At 39.7% G+C, this 19,700-nt stretch overlaps 1 protein-coding gene across 1 annotated transcript in view; it reads left to right on the top strand.

Moving 5' to 3' along the window:
- wcd (U3 small nucleolar RNA-associated protein 18 homolog wicked) overlaps positions 1-19,700 on the top strand; it is a 207,887-nt gene that overhangs the window by 95,422 nt on the left and 92,765 nt on the right. The gene's annotated exons all lie outside the window — the stretch shown is intronic.

The following is a 19,700-nucleotide window of genomic DNA, read 5'->3' as shown; positions in this document are numbered from 1 at the left end:
GCTGAAGAAGCCTTCATCCTGCAGTGGATTGAAAATGGCTGATGATGTACTGATTCTGTATTCAGCTGTCATTTGTCTTGTATTACAATAACTGAGAAGGAAGCCAGCTTTAACTAATTTATTGACAGAGGCGGCAGTGTTCTGGCTCATATTTCTGGACTGTGGCAAGTTAATTTTTATTAAAAAAGGCCTTGTGCATCAGGAGTAGGTATACTAAAATCTTATTGCTACTGACAAAACATGAAAGTATAAAATAGAACTTTATTATTTTATACTTTCTGTACTAAAAGCGATAAGATCAAAATATACATTAAGAAGCTTTCGGAGCAATGTGCCCCCTTATCAACTTAGATGATAAGTGGTAAGACATCATTTTATTCTACAGAGGCTCAACATATACACATTTTCTAATTAACCAATGCAGATCGTGAGCAGGAGGAAAAATGGAGAAGTGAGGGAAAAAAAAACATCAGCTGTCAGACTCTGAGGAAGTTGGCCAGCATACATTTTCCATGCTCTAAGCTCACCATCTTTCATCATGCTGAAAAATAATGAAAAATTGCTGAAAAATTGGTACTTGCAGAAAACTGGGATTGGAACCCAAAGCCCAACAGGTAAGCATCGGCATAAAGTACTACAGTATAATTTAATAAAATACACTATTTATCTGAAATCCTTGAAAAATTTGAAAAACACATTATGGGTTGTGTTCAGTAGGAAAATACAATATGGCCTTAGCAGCCCTTGTGCCACTAAACATCATATCAACTAACCAACCATCAACCGGTAAGAAAAGAGACTTTTTTCAGTTTACCACTGGATTTATTATGGGATTTTTAATTTATTAAAAGCCATGAAATAGGGTTGAATTTGAAAGTGTCTGCAATTCTGCCCAGACACGATAGGAGGGAGTACATGATGAGAGCCTTGTCGATCAATTCGGCCCTGGAAAGATTGTGCAAGGCTCAAGGGGTAGAATTTTTTTCAGCCTGGACTGTACTTGTTAACAGGAGAGATTGCTTCTACAGGGATGGGATACACTTAAATAGAAAGGGTGCAAGAATATTTGCTGATGCTATCGAGGCAGTGTTAGGTGGGTCGGAAAACTGCTAGTTTGGGGGGATACAAAGACTAATAGTTTAAGAGTAACCGCAGGCAGAGGTGAAGGTGATTCTTGCACAACTTCTATTAGAATAAGAAGCGACCTGGAGTGAGGGGTGTTGGGGGTTTCAGGGACGGATGGCAGTCATCATGGAATAGTTGGGTATATGGGATGTGTTAGGGTAACAAGGAATAGGCATAGGAGCATGTATGCTTGCATGTATACCAATGCTAGAAGTATAGTAAATAAATTTGGTGAATTTGAAGTGTTGCTCAAGACATCAAAGGCGGATATTGTTGGGATAGCAGAGACGTGGTGTCACAAAGATATAAGAAATGCAGAACTGGAATTTGGGGAGTACAATGTGTACAGAAAGGATAGACAGGACAGAAAGGGAGGGGGTGTTATGCTGTTAATTAAGAAAAACATAAAATCAAAGGAAGTGCACCCAGTTAATATAGACGAACAGTGCTCTGTTGAGTCAGTTTGGTGTGAGATAAGCACTGCGAAAGGAAAAATAAGAGTAGGAGTGTGTTATAGGCCTAATGACTTGAATGAGTACAATGAACAATTGTACAGAGAAATAGAGTGGGCCAGTAAATCAGAATGTCTTATAATGGGGGATTTTAACTTCCCAGATATTGACTGGAACTTGTGGGTTGGTCACTCACACACTAGTCAGACTTTTGTGGATTTATTGGATGATTGTTTTCTGCAGCAGCATGTTCGAGAGGCAACCAGAGAAAGTAACACTCTTGATCTGGTTATCAGCAGTGATCATTCGTGTATTAAGAATTTGCAGATAAAGGAACCACTAGGTGGCAGTGATCACAGTGTGCTGAAGTGGGATTTACTCAAAGAGGTAACTACCGTCAGGGGTAAAGGAAAGGGTTTTTGCTTCCGTAATGGGGAGTACAGTGGTCTCAGACAGTTTTTAAATTCTGTACAGTGGGATCAACTGACGATGTTACAAACAGTAAATTCTAAGTGGGAAGCATTCAAGGAATTAATCGTGGAAGCTGCTAGATTTTATATACCGATTAAGAAATATCGTTCAAGGTTTAGGCCTAAATGGTTATCAAATGAACTAATGAGACTCGTGACAGAGAAGAAAAATGCATGGGATGCATATAAATTATCAGGTGATGCAGAAGCCTGTGGCAGATATAAGCTAGTCTGTAATCAGGTCACAAAGGAGGTTCGGCAGGCGAAGGCGGATTACGAGAAATCTTTGGCAAAAGATGCTAAGAAAAACAGCAAGGATTTCTTTACTTATATAAACTCTAAAAGGAAGGGGATGAATATGATTGGTCCACTTGACATCGATGGTTCGACTGTTGATGATCCTGCTCAGATAGCAAACAAACTGAATGAGTATTTTGCATCTACATTCACACGTGAGGAATTATTACAGTTTGAAAATGGAAGAAGGTTATCAAATTGTAGCAGTGTGCTTAATGATTTTGTAATAACTGAGAGCAAAGTGGAGGAGAAATTGTTGAAGTTAAACATAAGAAAGGCACCTGGGGTGGATGGGATCTATCCAGTTATTTTAAAGGAGGCGGCAAAGCAACTAAGCAAACCCTTAGCCATAATTATGAGAGCATCCTTGGACTCAGGGGAGGTTCCCACGGACTGGAGATGTGCAAATGTGTCCCCAATTCACAAAGGTGGATCGAAGGGTGACACGAGTAATTACAGACCAGTTAGTTTAACTTCTGTTCCGGGTAAAATAATGGAGTCACTGGTTAAAGATGCATTGCAGGATCATCTAGACAAGACTGTAGCAATAATTTAGACACAGCATGGGTTTGTTAAGGGAAAGTCTTGTCTGACAAATTTGATAGGATATTATGATGTGGTTACAAAGGAACTGGATGCAAAAAATAATTTTGATATCATATATTTGGATTTCAGGAAAGCTTTTGACACTATGGAAGACTATTGTACAAATTGGAGCAGAATGGTATTAAGGGTAAGTTGCTACAATGGATAAAAGGATGGTTAAGTGGGAGAAGACAGAGGGTGGTAATCAATGGGTGCTGCTCTTCGTGGACTAATGTTATTAGTGGAGTCCCACAGGGTTCGGTGTTGGGTCCACTGTTGTTTTGTGTATTTATCAATGATATTGATGAAGGTATATCAGGCTTAATGTCGAAGTTTGCAGATGACACAAAGGTTGGCAGGGTTGTTAATGACAGTAATGGCAGTGTGCTACTGCAACAGGATCTAGATAATTTGGGCAGATGGGCTAAGAAGTGGCAACTGAAGTTCAACCTTGACAAATGCAAAGTACTGCATATGGGTAGAAGTAACCCCAGAGAAACGTACCAACTGTGTGGTACTACACTTAAGGTGGTAGAAAATGAAAAAGACCTGGGAGTAATTGTGCAGTCAGATATGAAGTTTTCTGAGCAATGCAGACAGGCTGCTAGGGCAGGTCATGGGGTTTTGTCAATGATATATAGGAATTTTGCTAGCAGGGAAAAGGAGGTGATTGTCCCTCTGTATAAGGCAATGGTCAGGCCATGCCTTGAGTACTGCGTACAGGTCTGGAGGCCTCATTTTAGGAAGGATGTAGATTTGCTTGAGCGTGTACAGAGAAGAGCAACACGATTGGTGAGGGGAATGAAGGGATTCTCTTACCAAGAGAGGCTTAAGTTCTCCAAATTGCAGTGGCTGGAGACTAGGCACCTGCGCGGTGATTTGATTGAGGTCTATAAGGCCTTGAATGGGTTGAGCACGCTGAATTCTGATGGGATCCTTCCACTTGTTCAGATTACGAACCTACGGGGACATAAGTTCAAATTAAGAAAGGACAGATGTAGAATAGATGTGCGAAAATTTGCCTTTAGCCAGCGGGTGGTTAATTGCTGGAACAAACTTCCATCTGTCGTTGTGGAAGTTGATAGGTTAAATAAATTTAAGGAGGAACTGGACAGGCATTTGGAGGGAATGGTGTGATTTTTTTTTTTTTTTTTTTTTTGGCTGATGCTGCATAAGCTCCTACACTTGCTTTCTTGCATCATGTGCCACCACCACTACTACTACTACTACTACTATTTGGCCACATATTACAAGAACAATGCGGTTTTCCTAAGTTCCTATTTTACAATGTAGATTAGCACAGCTAATTGTCAAGTTGTTAATGAAAATAAGCAGAAATTTATATCATTTTTATAAAATTTTGATTTTAATGCAGTGTTACTGTTTATGAAAAGAAAAAGACAGAGAAAAACTAGGTCATGACAGTGAAATGGGGTCACATAAAGTCAAAAAAAGCAGATTCTTCATCATTAAATCTGAAAGTTGGAATGATTTTAAAGAGTTTTAACAAAGTGTCTTACAGTATAATATCCTATTTTAAAATTTTGTATCGAACGATTTGCGAATATTTTTTTAAAAAGTTGTAGAGTTTTTTATAGTAATTTGAATATCCTGTTGTAGATTATTGTAAGATGATGTGCGAATGTATTCCCAGTTCATAATGGGGCATCTATAGGTGACACGAATAATTACAGGCCTGTTAACTTAATGTCTTCTCCAGGGAAAATAATGGAATTGCTGTTTAAAGAAGTAATGAAGGGCTATCTGGACAGGAATTCAATTATACTGCAATCACAGCATGGATTTGTTAAGGGATGGTCTTGTCTAACCAGTCTGATAGGTTATTATAATGCAATTACCGAAGAACTGGATTCAAAAAATAATTTTGATATCATATACTTGGATTTTAGAAAAGCTTTTGATATTGTTGCACATAAAATGACTTATACAAACTGGAGCAATGTGACATTATGGGCCAGTTACTGTTGTGGATACAGGTCTGGTTAAGTGAAAGAAGAAACAGTGGTTTTCAGTGGGCACTGCTCTTCATGGACTAATATTATTAGTGGAGTCTCCAGGGTTCGGTGCTGGGTCCACTGTTGTTTTCGGTATTTATTAATGACATTGCTGAAGGTATATGAGGCTTAATGTCTAAGTTTGCAGATGATACAAAGGTTGGCAGGGTTGTTAACAACAGTAATCAAAGTGAGCTACTGCAACAAAATCTAAGAAAATTGGGCTGATTAGCTGAGAAATGGCAACCAAAGTTTAACACTGACAAATGCAAGGTATTGCATATGGGTAGCAGTAATCCCAGAGGGTAGTGAAAAATTAAAAAGACCTAGGGGGGAAGGTAATTGTGCAGTCAGATATGCAATTATCTGAGCAGTACAGGCGTGCAGCGAGGACAGCTCATGGGGTTTAGTTAATGTTATACAGAAACTTTACTAGCAGGGATAAGGAGATGATTCTTCCTATGTACAAGGCCATGGTTAGGCTGCATACAGATCTGGAGGCCTTACTTTAGGAAGGATGTAAATCTGCTGGAATGAGTGCAGAGAAGGGCCAACGAGATTGGTGAAGGGAACAAAAGGGTGCTCTTACCTAGAAGGACTTCAGTTCTGCAAACTGCAGCATCTTGAAACTAGGCCTACCTGGAGATCTGATTATGATGTTTAAAGCCTTGAAAGGATTTTTTTTTTTTTTATGAGAACCCCAAACACGAGAGGTATTATAACCTATAGTACTTAGTACCGTGCTTGGGTTGGAGGTTGAGAAGACGAAAGAAGATATTTGTTGATATTGGACTTGAACTTCTGTAGATTGTAATTTTCAGGAAATACGTATGAAGGAAGGTTGTTCCAGAAAACGGCAGTTGAATGAATAAATGAGGAAGATGAAAAGTTGGTTCTGTGGGTTTGAAGTTGGACAGTAAATGGATGTTGGCTGGTGGCGGCACGTGTACGGACTGTTTTGAAAGAGAGAGTGGGAATTATAGAAGCCAATTCAGAAGAACAGTGCCCATGGAAGTATCTGTAGAAGAGGCATGCAGCAGAAACAGTGTGTCTATGAGAAAGCGAGTGGAGAGACGCTGTTAGAGATGAATCATTAATTAACCTAACTGCCCTCTTCTGAATGGAATCAAGAAGCCTGAGAGAGGTTTTGGGGGCACCACCCCAGATGTGGGAACAATATTCCATGGCAGGGCGGATTTGCGATTTATACAGAGTGAGCAGCTGTTTGGGAGAAAAGTAACGCCGAGAGCGAAAGAGAAAACCAAGTTTTTTAGATGCAGAGAAAGCAATATTTGTAATGTGCTTGTGCCAAGAGAGATTAGAAGTCAGGGTAATCCCCAAAAGAGATATATCATTTTGCCTAGAAATCGGAGTGTCACTAAAGACAAGCATAGGAGCAGAAGAATCCTTTTTCCGAGATATAAGACAAGATTGAGTTTTAGAAGGGTTGAAATCAACTAAGTTGTCTTTGCCCCACTGGAGAATTACCTGAAGATCGGCATTTAAGGAATTGGCAGCAGATTTTCGAGAACTTGAAGCAGATTGAGCTGGACAAGGTTTCTCAAAATGGAAAGTTGAATGCAATGTGCTATCATCGGCAAAACTATGGATAGGATTTCCAGTCAATGGAAGAAGGTCATTGATATACAAGAGGAAAAGAGTGGGGGAAAGAACTGAACCTTGGGGGACACCGGCATTAGTGGAGAAGTTAGAAGACAGAGAACCATCTACCATCACCCTCAGTGAGCGATCAGAGAGAAAACTGGATAACCAATTACTAAAAACAGTTGGCAAACCATAAGATGGAAGCTTGTTTAGAAGACCTTTATGCCAAACACGATCAAAAGCCTTTGAGATGTCAAGAGCAACTACTTGTGTTTCACCAAACCTTTCCATTGAATTAGTCCATAAGTGGGTAACATAAGCCAGAATATCACCAGTGGATCGACACTGACGGAATCCATACTGGCGATCGTTGATCAGACGGAAGGTTTCTAGGTAGTTTAAGAGTTGGCGGTTAATTGATTTCTCCATTACTTTAGAAAGAGTAGAAGTAATTGCAATGGGACGATAATTGGATGGGAGGGATTTGTCACCCTTTTTAGGAACTGGCTGGATATGAGCAAATTTCCAGGCAGAAGGAAAAACACCTTTGGAATAAGAAAGTGAAAAAAGGCGGCAAAGAATAGGAGTAAGTTCAGGAGCACAGGTTTTGAGAACAAGTGGAGAAATACCATCAGGACATGGAGCTTTCTTAGCATCAAGATTCATCAAAATCCTTCTGATATCCTTTTGACGGAAGACCACATGAGGCATTGAATGGAGCGTGTTAGGAATGGTGGGAGGTGTTTTACCAAGATCACAAATACATGAGTTCGAAGAAAAATGGGATGCTAGCAGGTCAGCTTTATCCTTGGCTGAAGTGACAACAGAACCATCTGGTTTGGACAGAGGTGGGAGCAGAGATGGGCAAAAGTTGCGGCCAATAGCTTTGGCAAGAGACCAGAATGCTCGGCTACCATTAGGGCAAGAAGCAAGTTTTCTACTCTTAGCCTGTTCAAACTCTAGTTTGGACTGATTAATAACTGCTTTACAATTGTTGCGAGCTTTGGTGTAGACAGAAAATGAAACTGAAGAATTAGAAACAAGCCAATTACGATATGCAACATTCTTCTCTTGGACAGCCTTAGCACATTTATTGGAAAACCAAGGTTTAGATAAAGGACGAGATTTTAAAGTGGAGTGTGGGATAAAGGATTCCATTCCTGCAAGAATAATTTCACTGACACGATCTGAGCAAACGTTGACATCAGAAGTTTTGAAACAGTAATCAGACCAGGGAAAAGAAGAAAAGAAGTCTCGCAGGTCATCCCATTTTGCATTCTTGTAATGCCAAACAATACGAGGTTGGGAATAGCCATGAGATAAAGGTTCCATTGGAGAAGAGACAATCACCAAGTTGTGATCTGAAGTGCCTAAAGGACCTCTCACTTCAACCTTGTACTTAGAAGGGTTGTTTGTGAGAAAAAGATCAAGCGTATTGGCTGTATGATTAGGATTGTCCGGTATTCTTGTAGGTAAATGAACAATCTGTGCTAGGTCATTAGTAATTGCAAAAGCCTCAGCATCTCGACCTGCTGGGTCGGTGTGACTAGAAAACGGAAGCCAGCTGGAGTTGTGAACGTTAAAATCACCAAGGAAAATTACCTCACTGTTAGGAAAGTTGGACCGGAGAAAGTCAAGTTGCAAAGAGAGGAAGTCAAAGAGCTCCAAGTGATTAGTGCAGTTGGGAGAACGGTAGAGACAACAGATGAATTTTACACAATGAGGTAGAGAGATTTTAAGCCAGAGAAGATCAAAAAGAGGAGATTCCAAATTGCCAAGTCTCTGACAGGGAATATCAGAACGGACATATGCACAAGTACCACCTTTGAGGCAAAAGGAATCATACAGCAAATAATTTGGACATCTGAGATGAGCAGTAGTTGATTCAACTGATAACTGAGATTCAGTCAGAAAAAGTGCATGGGGTTTGGAAGACTGCAAGTGGAAATGGACATCGTTGAGATTAGAATTGAGACCACGTATATTTGTGAAATGAATTAGGAAGTCCTTGGGAGGTTTAGATCTTTTCGCAGATAAGCTTGCTCTATTATTTTGACAATTCATGGTGTATGCAATAGTAAGAAAAAGTGGGTGGGACATGCTGTATGAAGTAATGAAATTTTTGGATATGGCGTACATGTGGTAAGAATATACCCAGATCCTTGACATAACGTGGCCTCGACAATGCTCCCCGCATATACACTACTCGGACTCCCTCCAGTCACTATCTGGCAGAGTAGAGGTAGCAAGATTATACACTAGCTGATCCGGAAGCTTCCTAGAGAGTTACCAATAGGTTCAGTCCGGTGTACTAACTGGCGGCCGTCCTGCGAACACCGTTTTAGAGCTGTACCCTTGAAATGTAAGGAATATTGGATCTTGCCACGACATTCATCATAACCTCAAAAATCATCAATCATACTGCATGATGGAAGAGATAGGGAAGGGTTGACCGGAACTTAGCTCTAGAGACTAAACATGGGTTCCACCACTTCAAGCCTCCAATAAGCAAAGTGGTGGTATTTCACCGGTTGATGAGAGTCATCTACCACCTAGTAAAAAAATGAGTAAGGTGAATGTTAATGGCATTCTTCCACTTACTGAGGCTACACACACCCACACACCACACACCCACACACACACACACACACACGATGGGGCATAAACTTAAGTTGAGGAATGATGGTTGCAGGAGAGATGTGTGGAAGTGGATGGTTTGAATAAATTCAGGGAAGACAGACAAATTCTTGGAAGGTATGGATGGGTGAAGTGTGCAGTTTTTTTTTTTTAATTGATGCTATATAAGCTTGCTTCCTTGCATCATTTGCCACTACTTCTACTACCCTGATTAATGGTTTCAATTACTACTAAAGTACTACTAAACTATAGTCTGTTTTGTAAACTACCAGTCTACAAAATAGAAACAATACTATTTATATTCAGCTAAATATATTATTCATAATTACACAAAGAAGTGCTGCAGCAGGCCCTTGTTATAACGCAGTTCACTCTACGCTGATTCGCTATAATGCTTTTCTTATATTATAACCCATAACCCAGCATTAAAGCAATAGCTTTAACGCTGCCACAACTTACTATAATGCTCTTTTATCAGCATACAGATTCAATTTTTGGCATGTTTAACAAAAACATTTCATCTGATGTAGTTGATAGAAAAACAGCATTAAAAAGCTTCCTACGCCAACTTGCAAAATTTTTCCCACACTTAGTGAAATTTTCTTCCAAACTAATTTAATTTGAATACAGTGGCTTGTTACGTAGTTCCTAGATCAACATTTTAAAAAATTATCAAGTATATTGCTTGTAATATTTGAGTTATATGCATTTATCCAACGTTTAGTCATCACTCAGGACAGTTTACTTGAACATGGTCTAATAATTAATGCAGCACAGTTACATTTTCGAACAATGAATAATGGCAGATAAGAATTAAAAAGCAACAATGTCTGGAGTCGGTATGAAGCCTATTAAGGTGAGAAAAAGATTGAATTTGAAAATTAAATTATATATTTTGAAGCAAACCGAATCTGTTAAACGAAAGTGGATGTGTGCAATCATTTAAGACTGGCAGATTCAACTGTAAGAACAATTATAAAAAATAAAGAATTAATTTTTGCAATGGGAAAGACAGCTGTTCCACTACAAGCAACTAAATTAGTTATGGCTAGGCTGGCTATTATAATTGAAATGGAGAGATTTCTAAATAATTTTATTGAATATCCAATGCACAGTTCCGTTAAGTTAAATTTTATTAACTAAAAAGCGATTAGCCTATATGATGATCTGAAGAAAGTTCACCTTAAAAAAAAAAAAAAAAAAAATGTAGAACCACTTAAAGCTGGTAAGGGCTGGTTCGATAGATTTAAATTTCAGGGAGAAGCCATAAGTGTAGATCAAGGAAGAGCCAAAACATTCAAAAATGAACTTAAAATTATTGAAGGAAGATGTTATACTTCTCAATGAGTTTTTAACATAGATGAAACAGGTCTTTTTTGGAAACAAATGCCTAAAAGAAGTTTCATATCGAAAGAGAAAAAAAACATGCCAGGCTTCAAAGTGACGAAGGATCGGTTGACTTTATTGTTGAGTGGTAACTCTGCGGGGAATTTTAAAGTAAAACCCCTTTTAGTTTACTAGGAAGAAGGCCAAAATACAACCCAGAATTGACCAAAGATATGAAAACTCAACAGCCCAGGCCATCAGATTAATAGATTCATGATATTAATTGGCATTTTAAGTTTAATTTTGATGCATAATGTAGTTACTTACCACATAATTATATACATATCGGAGAATATTTTATATGTACAGATTTTTAATATTAAATATTTTGACCGACATTTGGCATCTTTTCACTACTGTTTATTATCTGTGAGTTGCAGTGTGGTATAGACCACGACTCACAAATACGTATATTACATTATGGGAATACGGCACTCGTTTAGTGCTGTTTTTCCGGAACGAATTATTAGCATTAAGCAGGAGTCACCTGTACTTACAATATCGGGTTTTGATGCTAAAGATCACCACTAGCAATAGCTATTAATTCAAAGAAGTATACCTTCTGAAATACTTGCTTGATTTGAATAATAAATTTTGCTAGCAATCAATATGACTGCATGTCATGTAAACAAAAAAGGGACATGCATCTTGCATCAAGTAATACTAGATGAAATAAAATTCAGACCACAAATAAATGAAAAAACAAAAAAAAAGCAGTGGCTTCACTGGAGGCTGAAAAGACAACTGTCTGTCGGTAGAGCATTATCACTGTGCCAACACACAATTTCTGTATATATGTACAAGACTGCAACTTCGTTCTTTATGTAATGCTCAGAAACTTCTGAGTAGTTCATTCTAAACATGCAGAATTAGTGCAACTTTAAGTATATTGAACTTGCAACTTACTGACAAGAGATCACAACTTGTGAACTGATGTAATGAATGTGATGTTGATGTGCTCTTTAACCACTTCTGTTTGATTTTACTGTGCACAGAAACATTTTGTGAAAGGTATTAGAACCTATAATACTCAGTGCCAAGTATGGATTTTAGACTGAGAAGAAAGACAGAAAACTTGAATTTCTGTAAATTGTAATTTTCAGGAAGTATATATGAAGGAAAGTTGTGCCAGAAAATAGAAGTAGAAGGGATAAATTAGGAAGAGGAAAAAGTATTTGTTCAGAGTGGTTTGGCAGAGAGTGGGAGAATTGTTCCCATGCAAGTGTCTACAAGAAAAGGCATGCAACAGGGGATGAATGTCTATGAGATAGAGAGTGGAGAGACTTTGTAAGAGATGGATCATTAATTAACTTAAGATATGTCATTAATTAATTTACTCATGAATCAGATGACATCACAGGGCTTAAAGTACAGGAACCATTGTCAGGTAATGATCACATGATCACTGACTGTAAAATGAAGAAAGATGTTGCAGTAGTTAAAGGCACAGGTTTTAATTTCAGAAGAGGGGACTGACACTATATGACATCTATTAATTGGGTGAATTGCAGAGTGTGAGCAAATACATTTGAATTATGGAATAGCTTTAAAGCAAAAATCACAGAAGCCATGAACACATACATACCATTAAGAAAATATTGCAAGAGAAGGATACCGAAATGGACGAATGCAGAGCTGTCTGGCAAATATAGCAGAAAAAGATAGCATGGGATAGTTACACAGTGACGAGAAGAACATAAGCCTATAAGTTGATTTGTGACAAATGGGCCTGGAGTACTGGGGTCCATAGTTTAACAGATATTTATTTAAAGTATACCCAGTAAAATAAAATAAAATAAAATATTTCCAGAAGCTTTCGGGACTCGTGTCCCTTTCTCAACTGACAGAATTTTTGAATACATTACAAGCAAAGTGTGGCACGTTACTCATTTGTCATTGTTGTAGCACGGACGTGTGCTGCCTTGCGCCAGTGATCATCCATCAATAAAACGGTTGTCTCCAGGATTGGATGTATACGCATGCCTTTCTGGCGATTTAATGCCTTAGGGTTGTTCATTATGTTTAGTGACTCTAGCCATAGGCGGTGGCGAAAGTGTCGCGCGTGGTCCACTATCTCAAAGTCGCGCTTGGGGTCAAGATCGTGGTTGGTAGCCCAAAAATGTTCTGCAAGCGCGGACTGGTCAGTTTCGGCAAGCCGGATTGCTCTGTCGTGTTCCGTGAGGCGATCCTGGAGACGTCTCGATGTCTCACCTACGTAGCAACTGTTACAGGCCCTACAGGTGATACGGTACACTACATTGCTGCGTAAGACAGGTGTGACAGGGGTCTTCACACTGGAGACAAGTGAACGTAGGTTCCTACCTGGTAATTGTACACATTTTATGTTGTAACTTCTCAGGATCTTCGAGATACGTCCTGACACTCCTGGATAGTACGGAATGTAGGCGGATGATATGCCGACTTGCTTCGGAGGTCTTGGGTTGGAAGTAAGTTCTTGTGCCTGTAACAAGCATCTGTTTAGTACATGGGATGGATAACCGCATCTGGTTAAGTCCGCCTTCACACGGAAGATCTCGTTACGTCTAATTGTGTCGGTGCTGGAATGGCTCCAGGCCCTGGAGAACAGGGTGCGGGCAGTGCTATTGAGATGGCTTGGAGCGTGGCCGGACCCGTAGTTGGTGAATTGACCGCACCACATGGGTTTGCGGTATACTGAGGTCTCTAGATGTGGGCCTACGCGATGCCATGGAAGATCTGGAGAAGCAGATACACCAGAACCCACCTACACCTATTACAACGTGGTGTAGATATGTCGACGATATTTTTACCATAATACCACGTGGTTCTGAAACGGTACTACTAGAATACCTCAACTCTCTATCCAATTTCATCAAGTTTACCGTAGAATCAGAGGTGGACGGTTCGCTCCCGTTTCTGGACGTGCTAGTGCATCGCGTAGGCCCACATCTAGAGACCTCAGTATACCGCAAACCCATGTGGTGCGGTCAATTCACCAACTACGGGTCCGGCCACGCTCCAAGCCATCTCAATAGCACTGCCCGCACCCTGTTCTCCAGGGCCTGGAGCCATTCCAGCACCGACACAATTAGACGTAACGAGATCTCCCGTGTGAAGGCGGACCTAACCAGATGCGGTTATCCATCCCATGTACTAAACAGATGCTTGTTACAGGCACAAGAACTTACTTCCAACCCAAGACCTCCGAAGCAAGTCGGCATATCATCCGCCTACATTCCGTACTATCCAGGAGTGTCAGGACGTATCTCGAAGATCCTGAGAAGTTACAACATCAAATGTGTACAATTACCAGGTAGGAACCTACGTTCACTTGTCTCCAGTGTGAAGACCCCTGTCACACCTGTCTTACGCAGCAATGTAGTGTACCGTATCACCTGTAGGGCCTGTAACAGTTGCTACGTAGGTGAGACATCGAGACGTCTCCAGGATCGCCTCACGGAACACGACAGAGCAATCCGGCTTGCCGAAACTGACCAGTCCGCGCTTGCAGAACATTTTTGGGCTACCAACCACGATCTTGACCCCAAGCGCGACTTTGAGATAGTGGACCACGCGCGACACTTTCGCCACCGCCTATGGCTAGAGTCACTAAACATAATGAACAACCCTAAGGCATTAAATCGCCAGAAAGGCATGCGTATACATCCAATCCTGGAGACAACCGTTTTATTGATGGATGATCACTGGCGCAAGGCAGCACACGTCCGTGCTACAACAATGACGAATGAGTAACGTGCCACACTTTGCTTGTAATGTATTCAAAAATTCTGTCAGTTGAGAAAGGGACACGAGTTCCGAAAGCTTCTGGAAATATTTTATTTTATTTTATTTTACTGGGTATACTTTAAATAAATATCTGTTAAGTTGATTTGTAATAGTACCACAAATAAGGTTAGGGTGGACAAGCTTTCATATGAGAAAGCACTAGCTAAGAGAGTAAAGAATGGTGATAAGGAATTTTTTACATACCTGAATACAATGAAGAAGAAAGTGAATCAGATTGGACCCTTGTTTGCTGGATCCATTGTTGTTTTGTATATTTATCAAATCTTAGACCCAGCTGATGCTGTGGATGAACTGAATATACTTTGCATATGGCTTTACTGAAGAAAGACCCTTCATGCTGAGAAGAAGCTGTGTGAGTGAGGATAAGCCATATGAAATTAGTGATTTCAAAATTACAGTTGACTGTTTATTATATAAACTTTTTCTAATAAACATTCGAACAATAAAGGCAAGCAAGGCTCCTGGAGTTGATGGCATATACCCAGTAATTTTGAATCACTGAATTAATTATGAGGGCATCTCTGGAGAGATTCCTCAATCCATTGAAGGCCTTAAAGACATCAGTAAGATCTCTTTACAGGTGCTTAGTCTCCCGGCACTGCAATTTGTAGAACTGAAATCTTTCTTGGTAAGAACACCCTTTTGTTCCCTTTGCCATTCTCATTATCCTTCTCTTCACCCATTCTAGCAGGTCTACATACTTCCTAAATTGAGGCCTTACAGACTTGTATTCAGTACTCAAGATGTAACCTAACGATGGCTCTTGTACAAAGGGATAATCACTTAATTCCATTGTCCTGGCACATTATAGCCTTAGTTGCTAATGCGCCAATAAAATCCAAACCAAACCTCCTGTTAGTAAAGTTGTATATCATTAACAAAACCCCATGATCTGTCTGGGCAGCCTGCCTTCACTGCTCAGAGAATTTCATATCTGACTGCACTGTTACTACCAGGTCTTTTTCATTTTCCATTACCCAAATGGTAGCACCACACAGTATATTGTAGAATTACTGCTGCCCATATGTAGTGACTTACACACATCAATGTTAAATTTCAATTTCCACTTCTCAGCACACCTTCCCAATTTTTCTGGATCTTGTTACAGTAGCATATCTTGATTACTGTCATTAACCACCCTGCCAACCTTTGTATCATCTGCATACTTAGACATTATTCCTGATAAACCTTCATAAATATAATTAATAAATACTGAATGGGCCCAGCACTGAACACTGGGGGCCTCCACTAATAACATTAGTCCACAAAGAGCAATGCCAGTTGATAACCCCAATCTGTCTTTCCCTCTATCTGTAGTTACTGCTACAGATAAAGGGATAGCTGAGAGGAAAGTGTCATTACTACAGTTCCACATTGCTACAGTTTGTACAGCAGTCTTTTATGCACAACAGTATCAAAGGCCTTTCTGAAATCCAAGTATATGATATAAAAATTATTTTTTGCAATCCAGTTCCTTTGTTACCACATCATAGTATCCAATCAGATTGGTCAAACAAGACTGTCCCGTTAACAAATTCATGTGACTGCATATATAATTGCATTTCTGGCTAGATGGCCCTGCATTACTTCTGTAACCAGTGGTCCATTATTTTCCCCTGGAAAAGATATTAAGTTAACAGGTCTATAATCTGATTCATCACCTTCCTTTTAGAGTTTATATAAGTAAAGACTTCTTTACTCTTTACTTATATAAACTCCAAAAAGAAGGGGATGAATCAGATTGGTCCACTTGATATCAGTGGTTTGACTGTAGGTGATCATTCTCAGATAGTTGCCGAACTAAATGAGTATTTTTCATCTATATTCACACATGAGGAGTTATTCAAGGAGGATAGGGCCAGATGTTTATCAAACTCTAACAGAGAGTTAAATGATTTTGTAATAACTGAGAGCAAAGTGGAGGAGAAATTGTTGAAGTTAAACATAAGAAAGACACCTGGGGTGGATGGGATCTATCCAGTTATATTAAAGGAGACAGCAAAGGAAGTAAGCAAACCCTTAACCATAATTATGAGAGCATCCTTGGACTCAAGGGGGTAAGTCCCCATGGACTGGAGATGTGCAAATATATCTCCAATTCACAAAGGGGGATCAAAGGGCAACACAAATAATTACAGACCTGTTAGTTTAACTTCTCTTCCAGGGAAAATAATGGCGTCACTGGTTAAAGTAGCATTGCAGGATCATTTAGACAAGATTGCAGCAATAATTCCTACACAGCATAGGTTTGTCAAGGGGAAGTCTTGTCTGACCAATTTGATTGGATACTATAATTTGGTCACAAAGGAACTGGATGCAAAAAATAATTTTGATATCATACACTTGGATTTCAAGAAGGCTTTGGATACTGTTGCACATGGAAGACTACTACAAATTGGAGCAGTATGGCATTAAGGACAAGTTGCTACAATGGATAAAAGGATGATTGAGTGGGAGAAAACAAGAGTGGTGATCAGTGGGTACTTCTCTACATAGACTAATATTATTAGTGGTATCCCAGAGGATTATGTGTTTGGCCCATTGTTATTTTGTATATATTTATCAATGATATTGAAGAAGATATATCAAGCTTAATCAAAGTTTGTAAAAGATACAAAGGTTGGCAGAGTTGTTAATAACAGTAATGGCAGTATGCTGCTGCTGCTGCAACAGGATCTGGAAAAGTTGGGTAGGTGAGCTGGGAAGTGGCAGTGAAGTTTAACATTGACAAATGCAAAGTACTGCATATGGGTAGCAGTAACCCCAGAGAAATGTACCAACTATGTGGTGTTACACTCAGGATAGTGGAGAATGAAAGAGACCTTTGGGGAAATTGTGCAGTCCGGTATGAAGGTTTCTGAACAGTGCAGACAGGCTGCCAGAGTAGGTCATGGGGGTCTTGTCAGTGATATACAGGAATTTTGCGAGCATTGATAAGGAGGTGATTATCCCCTTGTATAAGGCAATGGTCAGGCCACACCTTGAGTACTGCGTACAGGTCTGGAGGCCTCATTTTAGTAAGGCTGCAGAGTTGCTAGAATGGGCAGAGAAGAGAACAAAGGAGTGCTCTTATGAAGAAAGTTTTAAGTTCTGCAAATTACAGCTTCTGGAGACTAGGCACCTGCAAAATGATCTGATTGAGGTGTATAAAGCCTTGAATGGATTGAGCAGGCTTAATGCTGAGGGGATACTTCCTCTTGCTTAGATTCAAACTGAAGAAAGACAGTTGTAGAAAAGATGTGTGAAAGTTTGCCTTTAGCCAGCAGGTGGTTGATTGCTGGAACAAACTTCCATCTGTTGTTTTGGAAGTTGATAGCTTAAATAAATTCAAGGCAGAACTGGACAAACATTTGGAATGAATGGATCAGTGAAATGGGAAGGTTTTTTTTTTTGGCTGATGCTGTATAAGCTTGCTTTCTTGCATCATGTGCCTCTACTAATGCTAATAATTATTTGTCACCTTTTGATCCTCCTTTGTGAATTCGGGATACATTTGCATATCTCCAGGATCCAAGGGAGATATACATTTGCATATCTCCCTTGAATCCAAGGATGATGTCATAATTATTGCTAAGAATTTGCTTCCCTTAATATAATTGGATAGTTCCCATCCACCCCAGGTTCCTTTTTTATTGGTCTCTTCCACTTTGCTTTCAATTGTCACAAAATCATTTAGATCTGTTTGAGTTTGACAAACTTCTGACATCTGCTTCCCTGAAGAATTCCTCATATGTGAAAGGACATGCAAAATACCTGTTCAGTTTTTCAGAACTGAACAGGTATTTTGCATCTACATTCATCAGCAGTTAACCCATTGACATCAAATAGCCCAGTATGAATCAAACCCTTTCTTCTACTGTTAATATAAAGAATAGCAGTCTTTGCCGCTGTTCTTTGCATTCTTTGCCGGGGACTTCTTTTAACCAGCCGTACGCTGCCTAACCTCCTTTGTGACTTGATTACAGGCTAGTGTATATTTATCATAGGCATCTGTATAACATGATAATTTTTATGCCTCCCATACATTTTTCTTCTCTGCCACCGTAATACAGCCTTTTGAAAGAAAAGTGATGCACTTCATCTGGCTAAGTATATAAATCAGCTAAAGTTAAGATAAAAATATTTCAATTATTTGAGTTAAATTTTAAGGAATAAGGTATTGTGATACTAGTTTAAAAATTTGTAACTGCTGTTGTGAGATATACACTCATGAGCCAAAACATTATGACCACATACCAGCTGGGGAACATGCAAAATGCTTGGTTATGTTGCTCATACCATTCCTACCCAATACTGCCCTTGTGACTCAGGGTGTTGACTTGTTGAAAGAGTTCACTGCCATCTGGATACATGACCACCATGTAAGGCAAAATTTAGTACTAAACAATTCAGAAGTAGAATCTGGCAGTGAAGAGTGTTCAGTAGTGGGGAGATACCCAGTGGTATCCATGAATGCATTCTCCTTTCATCCAGTCATGCAGTTAGGTTGCATATCTTCACCTTCTTACTGCTGAATACACATCCATCTATTCATCAGTGTGATGGAGCTTGATTCATCAGACCAGATGTCTCTTCCAGTTGGCCGCTGTTCAGGAACAGTGCTCCCATGTCCATTGCAAGTGGAAATGTCTGATGGTTAGTCGTCATCGGCACATGAACAAGTTGTCTACTCCATAAGCCTATCTGCAAAAGCATATGCTGGATGGTGTGCCTGGAAACTTTCTCTCTGTGTCCTAGTTATAGTCTGCTGTTAATTTAGGTAGCATGAACCATCAGTTGTCCTGGATAGCATGTGCCAACCACCGTTCACCATGATTGTCAGTCATTTTTCCATTTATTTGTACACACAATTATTACATATATATATATATACAATACTTACAAGAAGATATATATACAATTTTATATACATTAACATTCTCATTACACATATAAGCATTTTTACATAAGCATTTATATTTGACCTCCTGGTGCATTGCGTTTGTGTATCCCAGAATCATGGGTGGCTCCTAGGCAAAAGCCCATCTCCACTTAGTTCATCTATTTTGGGGCACCTCCTTAGCCAGGTGGGCAGGAGCGGCAGTGCACAGCATACTCTTCTTGATTAGACCGGGGTTCGAGCCCGTGACCACCAAATACGGAGGATGCGGAAAGGTCAGGGAATGACCACTGCATATCCCCGGAGCAATATGGCCTTAGTTGCTAATGCCCCTAAAAACCAAATAACAATAACAATCATCTATTTTGGCGTAGAACCTCTACAAAGCTAGCCTAAAAACGTGTGAGGTATTATACCACCGGCAATACAAGGCAGCTGCAGTGGTGATCTCCTTGTTGGGCAG

Source organism: Mastigoproctus giganteus, chromosome 8 (genome assembly GCF_048544385.1).
Source record: "Mastigoproctus giganteus isolate SK-2022 chromosome 8, ASM4854438v1, whole genome shotgun sequence".
Classification (NCBI taxonomy): Eukaryota; Metazoa; Arthropoda; class Arachnida; order Uropygi; family Thelyphonidae; genus Mastigoproctus; species Mastigoproctus giganteus.
Note: the sequence above shows the minus strand (reverse complement) of the source record. Positions and strands in the feature narration are given on the sequence as shown.